Genomic DNA, 8,837 nt, shown 5'->3' on the forward strand with positions numbered 1-8,837 from the left:
CGTATAGTATGGTCCCTACAGAGCTCCTATGGTTCAGTATATTCACTCCTGATAACAATACTGTAATTATAATAATAATGATACTATAGAGGGTAAAAGTCGCACTCACTTCATGAATCCATATGAGGCTTTTCTGGAGCCAAGACACTTCTTCCTCTACAGGTGGAGCTGGTGTTGGAGTCACCTGTAGTAATATAGTTATTTTATACATTTCATTATAGTTATTTTATACATTTCATTATAGTTATTTTATACATTTCTTTATAGTTATTTTATACATTTCTTTGTAGTTATTTTACACATTTCTTTGTAGTTATTTTATACATTTCATTATAGTTATTTTATACATTTCTTTATAGTTATTTTATACATTTCATTATAGTTATTTTATACATTTCTTTGTAGTTATTTTATACATTTCTTTGTAGTTATTTTATACATTTCATTATAGTTATTTTATCACTCTCAGTAAGTCAGTAGGAGGATTGAACTATCACCGGCTCCTATATATCTTATTGATGGATTGTAATTGAACAATTATTATCTAGTAGTCAGTAGGAAGCACTGTTATTTTCTATTTAAGATGCTGGTGGGCCCTCTGTTTACAGCGCCCTGTACAGCTGTACATGTAATACAGTATGCCCCATAGAGCCCCTATGCAGCAGCATATATAGTACAGTATTCCCTATAGAGCCCCTATGCAGCAGCATATATGGTACAGTATGCCCCATAGAGCCCCTATGCAGCAGCATATATAGTACAGTATTCCCTATAGAGCCCCTATGCAGCAGCATATATAGTACAGTATTCCCTATAGAGCACCTATGCAGCAGCATATATGGTACTGTATGCCATATAGAGCCCTTATGCAGCTGTATATATGGTGCAGTATTTCCTATAGAGCCACTATGCAGCAGCATATATGGTACAGTATGTCCTATAGAGTCCCTGTGAGGTAGCATATATAGTGCAGTATGTCCTGTAGATCTCCTATGCAGCAGCATATATGGTACAATATGGCCTATAGATCTCCTATGCAGCAGTATATTTGGTACAATATTCCCTATAGAGCCCCTATGCAGCAGTATATATGGTACAGCATGTCCTGTAGATCTCCTATACAGCGGTATATAAGGTACAGTATGTCCTGTAGATCTCCTATACAGCAGTATATATGGTACAGTGTGTCCGCCCCTGATAGCAATACTACTATATAATAATAAAAATGATACTACACTGAGGAAAAATGACACTTACTTGATAAATCCAGTTAAGGCTTCTCTGGAGCCAGGACACCTCTTTCTCTTTGGGTGGAGCTGGAGCTGGAGTTGGAGTCACCTGTAGGAATATAGTTATTTTTTCATTTTAATTCTCAGTAAGTCGGTAGGAGGATTGATCTCACACCTGCTGCTAAGTATCTGACTTATAAAGAAATGTTATCAATCCAAGTAATATGTCATCTGGATCTAAGTACAACTTCAGCAACAAGAACAAGACAGAAAAGCACACAAAACAGAAAAAAGAAAATCATCCCGTAACCAAACATCACAACCACCATTGTCCTCTGCTAAGTTCTCAGACTGATTCTTGTTAGGATTATGGATGTAAAGCAAATTACACTCCCCCAATAAGAAGAATAACTATTCTGTGAATATCAGACTCACCCAAGAGATCTGTGTCTTCAGGAGGACTAGGAAGGTCATGCAAGGTGACGCCTTGGGTGGATCGGGTGGTAGCGGAGTAACCTGCAATAAACAGAGTGAACATATAGGTCTGGGGAAGGTCAATGTCTGGTGGTGTTGTCATGTCATGGGCAAATCCTCTGTATGGGACCGTCACAGTGGTCGTTATGGCCAATAGTTATAAGGTGATAGGCTTCTCTAGGGAGAGGATTTACCCAAGTATCCAATGGGCCATGGTGTGTTTACTTATGTTACATACGTGGTGGAAGACAATAGCCCAAGGCTTAAAATGTAAGTTTTATCTGGTTTATTAATGATACATTTTGGTTATTTTGTAGTCACTACACGATGACTACATTGACCATAAGTCTCTTTGTTCCTTTTAGATTCATATTTTTGGGAGGGATACTAATGTATATGTAATAATTTCAGTCTAGTATAACATCTCTAAAAATACTTAAAAATGTTTGACTTACTCCGAAGATGTTCTCCTCGACCCACCTAATGACCTTCTCAATCCGAGACGGTTCCTCCTTTGGTGGGATGGGTTTTTCTATAGTAATCTGTAAGACAAGATTGTCACTGTACATTAATTGTCTGCTCAACGCCAATGTTCAGCCTGTAAAGCATGGACTGATTGTTTTCATACAAGGACACCAGGTAAAAAGGCAGAGGATTTGCCTTTGTAGATCCTGAGTAAACAACTCAACGACAAGTACTACACATGAGTAAAATATTGTATATAGCTCCACTTCTAAACAATAATTTCTTAACCCCTTCCCGACATCCACTGTACATGTATGTAAGTATGCGTCCGGATCTGAGCCCACGACATGTACAGCCTGTGTCAGCTGTATATTACATAAGGTCTGGGATCAGAGATAATTCCAATCCTGGCCATTTAACCACTAAGATGCCATGGTCAATACTCTTCTCTGTCCCCCCATCACACCCTGTGACGCAGGGGGCAGTGGTTTATCAGGGAAGCCGGGGAGGGCTAAATGAAGGGGATAGTATCCTATTAAAGGGGTTGTTTTAGAATTGACAATTATCACTTATCTACTGGATAGGTGATAAATGGCTGACAACTAGACCCGCCCCTGCTGGGACCGCCACCAATAGCGAGAATAGGGTTCCCGAACTGTATCTCCTTACCGCTGCTTTATTCAATGTCTATGGGACTGACGGAAACAGATGGGCGCTGTACTCAGCTGTTTCCGTTATTCTCATGGACTTTGAATGGAGCAGACGAACGCATTCTCAACCACCCCTCTATTCAATGTCCTCCTCATTGTGGTCAAGCAGTGAGGAAAAAAACAGGGGGTTCGAGACCCACACTCAAGCAATCGGTGGGGGCCCCCAGTGATCAGACAATTATCACATATCCTGTTGTATACCCCATTTAAGCCCTGTGCAGTGAATTGTATGAGCCAATCAACACACGTTTAAGTCCCCCTAGTGGAACTAAAGAAACTGAATATTATATATATATATATATATATATATATATATATATATCTAAAATATGTATTTCAAGAATATATAAGAAAAAATAAATAAAAGTTTTTCAAAGGACCTTTCCCCATTTTTTATGTAAATAATGTAAACAATACAAAATAAACTTCTCACCAGGGCTACATTGAAAGGTTCCAGTAAAAAACAAAAAAAACTTACAAAAACAAGTCCTCATACGTACGCTTATGTTGATGAAAAAATCAAAATGTATGGCTCATGGAAGGAGAGCAATTAAAGTAAGAAAATTAAAATGGGCTGTGAGGGAAAGGGGTTTTATAATATAATTTCATTGTTGGAGCCAGCCAAGACAAAAGACAAGACCGCTGGGTGAACTGGGTGATTAATGGGCATACAACATATAACATACATGGACAATATTGATAGTAAATTCTTACTCACCCCAAATACCGTCTCTCCGATATGCTCACAGCAGTCCCAAAATAGGACATAGCCGTCCTTGGGGGGCAGAGCAGCTGGTGGAGCAACCTACAATAAAAACGTAACAAATTATAGAGAAAAGCAGACATGACCACAATAAATGACTTATAATTGGGGGTCAGTAAATAACATAAGACCTCACGTATGCGCTGGAGGAGATTTATTCTCTGTGCATTACTTATGCCATTACTCTTTATATTAGTATGTAACTTATCTCATAACAGCCAAACCGAAGACGCCTCCATGGGTCTTTCTTTTTCCGTTTGGAGAAGTCTATAGTTTGACTGATATGAGCTAATTTGCATACTTTTTTCCCATGAAGCATTGGCTGTAAATAAGTCTCCATACATCTGCTTGCTCTCCTCAATAAGAGCCAGTACTCCCACCACACTCTTTATATTAGATCATGACTCAGCAGCGACATGTGGTCTCCTGCAGTTCACTGTAAAATGTGTGTATCTGAAGAGGATACAACTGATGTACAATATAAGATACAGTATAAGTGGGGCAATGATATCATCCCCCTACTCACCCCAAATATGGACTTTGTCATCCATCTGTATATGTCCGATAACTTGGACGGCTCTGCTCCAGGGGGCACTGCTGGGGCATTAGTCTAGAATAAAAAGTGAGATAGCAAATTGTAAGACAATACAAAGTACAAATGTCATAATGTAACACAGTGGTAGCCGGGGCCTAGACTGTCAACATTGTGTTTTCATAAAATGTAATAACCATTCACATTGAATAAGCCCCCGGACAACATGTGACGCTCATTGTAATAGAAAAGCCCCACTTACCATCTGTGAACCAGTCACAGGGCAGATTAGTATCGCAATAATATAAAGCTTCAACCACATCGTCAGTCGCTTTCACCTCAGTGAAATGAGCCAATGTGGAGGCAGCAGAGAAAGTGACCACACTGGTGTTTATGACATCACAAGCAACACCACCTGTGACATCATAGCTGCATAGAACGGAAAAACTGGATTATACCAGATTATACCAGATCACACCAGATTATACCAGATTATACCAGATTATACCGGAATATACCAGTTCTGTAACACAAATATTGAACATATTAAAATGTTTGTAAATAATGGGCAATATTTACCAAGCAAAATGTGCCATAACTTTTTCAAACTTTCTAAAAAAAAGGGTTGTGGCTAGCAGAAGTTGTAAGATGCCCACATTTCTGAAAAATATAAAAGTACTGTAGACATGTGCAGCAGTCATGAGGTGAAGTAAAGAAGAGAAGAGCGCCTAACATCCCTACCAATTTCAGCCGTGTGCAATTTGCTCCATTTTCGGCGCCTTGTAAACTGATGCCTTCTATGACAGTAATGATAAATAATAAAAATGAGGCTTTAAATTGTTATTCAAGAAAGCCTCATGGACTATAGATGCTAATCCAGCATTGCTCACTTATAATATATATTAGAAGGGATAAATGACTCGATGGGCATGTTTTGTCATTTTGACGATTTGCCGGTCCATTGAATATGATGGAAATCGATTTGTGTAGCTCTTACTTAGTTAATCAATTAACCAAAGTAATGTAATAGATAGTAAATGAGGCATTTTCCCGGATGGTCACTTTAAATATCAGGCTTTTATTATATATACAGTACACAATCATCTAGCAGAAAATCTGACATATACAGCACCAAATAATTCATATTACCTTTCTAATATACAATGCCGGAGATTTGCTTAGACACGTACACTTTGGACTTTGAAGTGGATGCCACGCTGTGAAACGCGTCCATTACTAATATAGTGTGCGTGAGGACTGAGACTGATTTTAATGAGACGCCATCTACGCATGAGAAGCATTTGCTAAATCTAGTATTGGGGCAAAATGTGGGCAAATGTTTTTAAAAGAAATCTAACTGAACTGCTGGGACTGCAGCATCTTACCCACAGGTGCCGGGGCTGCACATTTACAAACGTCCGCAGCTTCCCCATCCATCACTGCTTTCCATTCACTGACAGTGAGGCAAAGCGCACTAGAAGTACCAGTTTGGCCGCACTACCAACATAAGCACCTGCAAACCTACTAATCAGGTGCCCCAAGAAGTGACATTACTACAAGTACAACAAAACTTTGAGTTGTGCTGATCTGGCGCGTAAAAACAGAAAATAGCCGTTCAAATAACGCTGACATTGTATATAACGGCATCGGAAGTGTAATAACATTCAAGTGGATACAATGTATAGAATATATCATAAGCTCGGGCCATTATACATCTGGTCTGAGAACACCGACATCCACCATCTGATCAACACAGACACTCACCATCTGGCAATACTACTAAGGGTAAGTTCACACTGGCGTTACTATACGTTTATCTCTCTTCCGTCAGAGGAAGAGAGGATCGAAAGATTAAGCGGAAAGCAACGGTTCCGTTAGAATTACCATTGATTTTAATGGTAATTCTTTGGTTTCAGTTGCTTTCCGTTTGTCTCCGTTCGATAGGTTTCCTATTTTTTTCACGGAAATAAAAGTTCTGCAGACTGCACTTTTGCTTACGTAGAAAAAAACAGAAACTTAGCGAACGGAGATAAATGGAAAGCAACTGAAACCAAAGAATTACCATTGAAATCAATGGTAAATGTAAAGGAACCGTTGCATTCCGCTTAATCTTTCGATCCTCTCTTCCTCTGACAGAAGAAGGTAAATGTATAGTAACGCTACTGTGAAATTAGCCTAATACTGCTAATACTGCTAAGGCTCTGTTCACATCTACGTTGGGGTCCCGTTCTGACTGAAGCAATAGTGTAGTCGACTAATCTATTGATTCCGGCAAAACGACTGGTCCGGTGCACAAAAGAGACAAACGGAAACCAGGGGCACCGGCTCCGTCACCATTGAAATCAGTTTGTGTCTGTTCACGGTCCCGTTCTGACGGAAACCTCCGGCGCAACGTCAGAACGGGACCCCAACGCATATATGAACAGAGCCTAATACTGCCAATATTACTAATATCCTAATACTACTAATACTACTAATACTATATCATTGCCCTGCTTATACTACTAATACTACTATTAGGGTATGCCCAGACGTGGCGGAGTTCTTCCGCCACTGTCCGCATCAATGCCGCACATAATCTGCGTTGCAGATTCTGTTGCGGCTTTGCCTAAAATGAGCATTAAATTGATGCGGACTAGCCGTTGCGTATTGAGGGGAAGAGGGCTTCCCTTCTCTCTATCAGTGCAGGATAGAGAGAAGGGACAGCCCTTTCCCTAGTAAAAGTAAAAGAAATTCATACCTACCCAGCCGTTGTCTTGGTGACGCGTCCCTCTTTCGCCATCCAGCCCGACCTCCCTGGATGACGCCGCAGTCCATGTGACCGCTGCAGCATGTGTTCGGCCTGTGATTGGCTGCAGCCGTCACTTGGACTGAAACGTCATCCAGGGAGGCCGGGCTGGAGGAAGAAGCAGGGAGTTCTCGGTAAGTAGGAACTTCTATTTTTTTTACAGGTTGATGTATATTGTGATCGGTAGTCACTGTCCAGGGTGCTGAAACAGTTACTGCCGATCGCTTAACTCTTTCAGTACCCTGGACAGTGACTATTTACTGACGTCGCCGAGCAACGCTCCCGTAATTACGGGTGCACACATGTAGTCACCCGTAATTATGGGTGCACACACGTAGTCACCCGTAATTACGGGAGCCCCATTGACTTCCTCAGTCTGGCTGTAGACCTAGAAATACATAGGTCCCGCCAGAATGAAGAAATGTCATGGTAGTAAAACCAATACGCTCCGCAGCACACATAACATCTACATTACATCTGCGGACTTCATTGCAGAATTTTGACTCTCCATTGAAGTCAATGGAGAAATTCCGTAATGAGTCTGCAACAAGTGCTGCGGACACCAAATTCTGCGCCGCAGCCTATGCTCCGCAGCGGAATTGTACGCAACGTGTAAACGAACCCTACTAAAAAGCTGTGGAAGGCAATGGAGAAACGTGTACGCTGCAGAATTCCGCTGCGGACTGTCCGCAGCGGAATTCCAGAGCAATTCCGCCAGATCTGGTCATGCCCTTACTATTACTACTAATACTATATCATTGCCCTGCTTATACTGCTAATACTACTATTACTAATACTATGATATCATTGCCCTGCTTATACTGCTAATACTACTAATATTACTACTAATACTATGATATCATTGCCCTGCTTATACTGCTAATACTACTAATATTACTACTAATACTATGATATCATTGCCCTGCTTATACTGCTAATACTACTAATATTACTACTAATACTATGATATCATTGCACTGCTTATACTGCTAATACTACTAATATTACTACTAATACTATGATATCATTGCCCTGCTTATACTGCTAATACTACTAATATTACTACTAATACTATGATATCATTGCCCTGCTTATACTGCTAATACTACTAATATTACTACTAATACTATGATATCATTGCCCTGCTTATACTGCTAATACTACTAATATTACTACTAATACTATGATATCATTGCCCTGCTTATATTGCTAATACTACTAATATTACTACTAATACTATGATATCATTGCCCTGCTTATACTGCTTATACTGCTAATACTACTAATATTACTACTAATACTATGATATCATTGCCCTGCTTATACTGCTAATACTACTACTATTACTACTAATACTATGATATCATTGCCCTGCTTATACTGCTAATACTACTAACATTACTACTAATACTATGATATCATTGCCCTGCTTATACTGCTAATACTACTAATATTACTACTAATTCTATGATATCATTGCCCTGCTTATACTGCTAATACTAATAATATTACTACTAATACTATGATATCATTGCCCTGCTTATATTGCTAATACTACTAATATTACTACTAATACTATGATATCATTGCCCTGCTTATATTGCTAATACTACTACCATTACTACTAATACTATGATATCATTGCCCTGCTTATACTGCTAATACTACTAAAATTACTACTAATACTATGATATCATTGCCCTGCTTATACTGCTAATACTACTAACATTACTACTAATACTATGATATCATTGCCCTGCTTATACTGCTAATACTACTATTACTACTAATACTATGATATCATTGCCCTGCTTATACTGCTAATACTAATATTACTACTAATACTATGATATCATTGCCCTGCTTATACTGCTAG

General features: G+C 39.3%; 1 long non-coding RNA gene across 1 annotated transcript; it reads right to left on the bottom strand.

The window, feature by feature from the left end:
• Positions 1–1,258: 1,258 nt before the first annotated feature.
• On the bottom strand, positions 1,259–2,176 carry LOC142652339 (uncharacterized). The gene is made up of 3 exons (XR_012847823.1): positions 2,159–2,176; positions 1,665–1,745; positions 1,259–1,338 (listed from the first exon to the last, which is right to left on the bottom strand). It is a non-coding gene; the product is annotated as an uncharacterized LOC142652339 (long non-coding RNA).
• Between the last annotated feature and the right edge of the window lie 6,661 nt (positions 2,177–8,837).

This window comes from Rhinoderma darwinii, chromosome 5 (genome assembly GCF_050947455.1).
Source record: "Rhinoderma darwinii isolate aRhiDar2 chromosome 5, aRhiDar2.hap1, whole genome shotgun sequence".
Taxonomy (NCBI): Eukaryota; Metazoa; Chordata; class Amphibia; order Anura; family Rhinodermatidae; genus Rhinoderma; species Rhinoderma darwinii.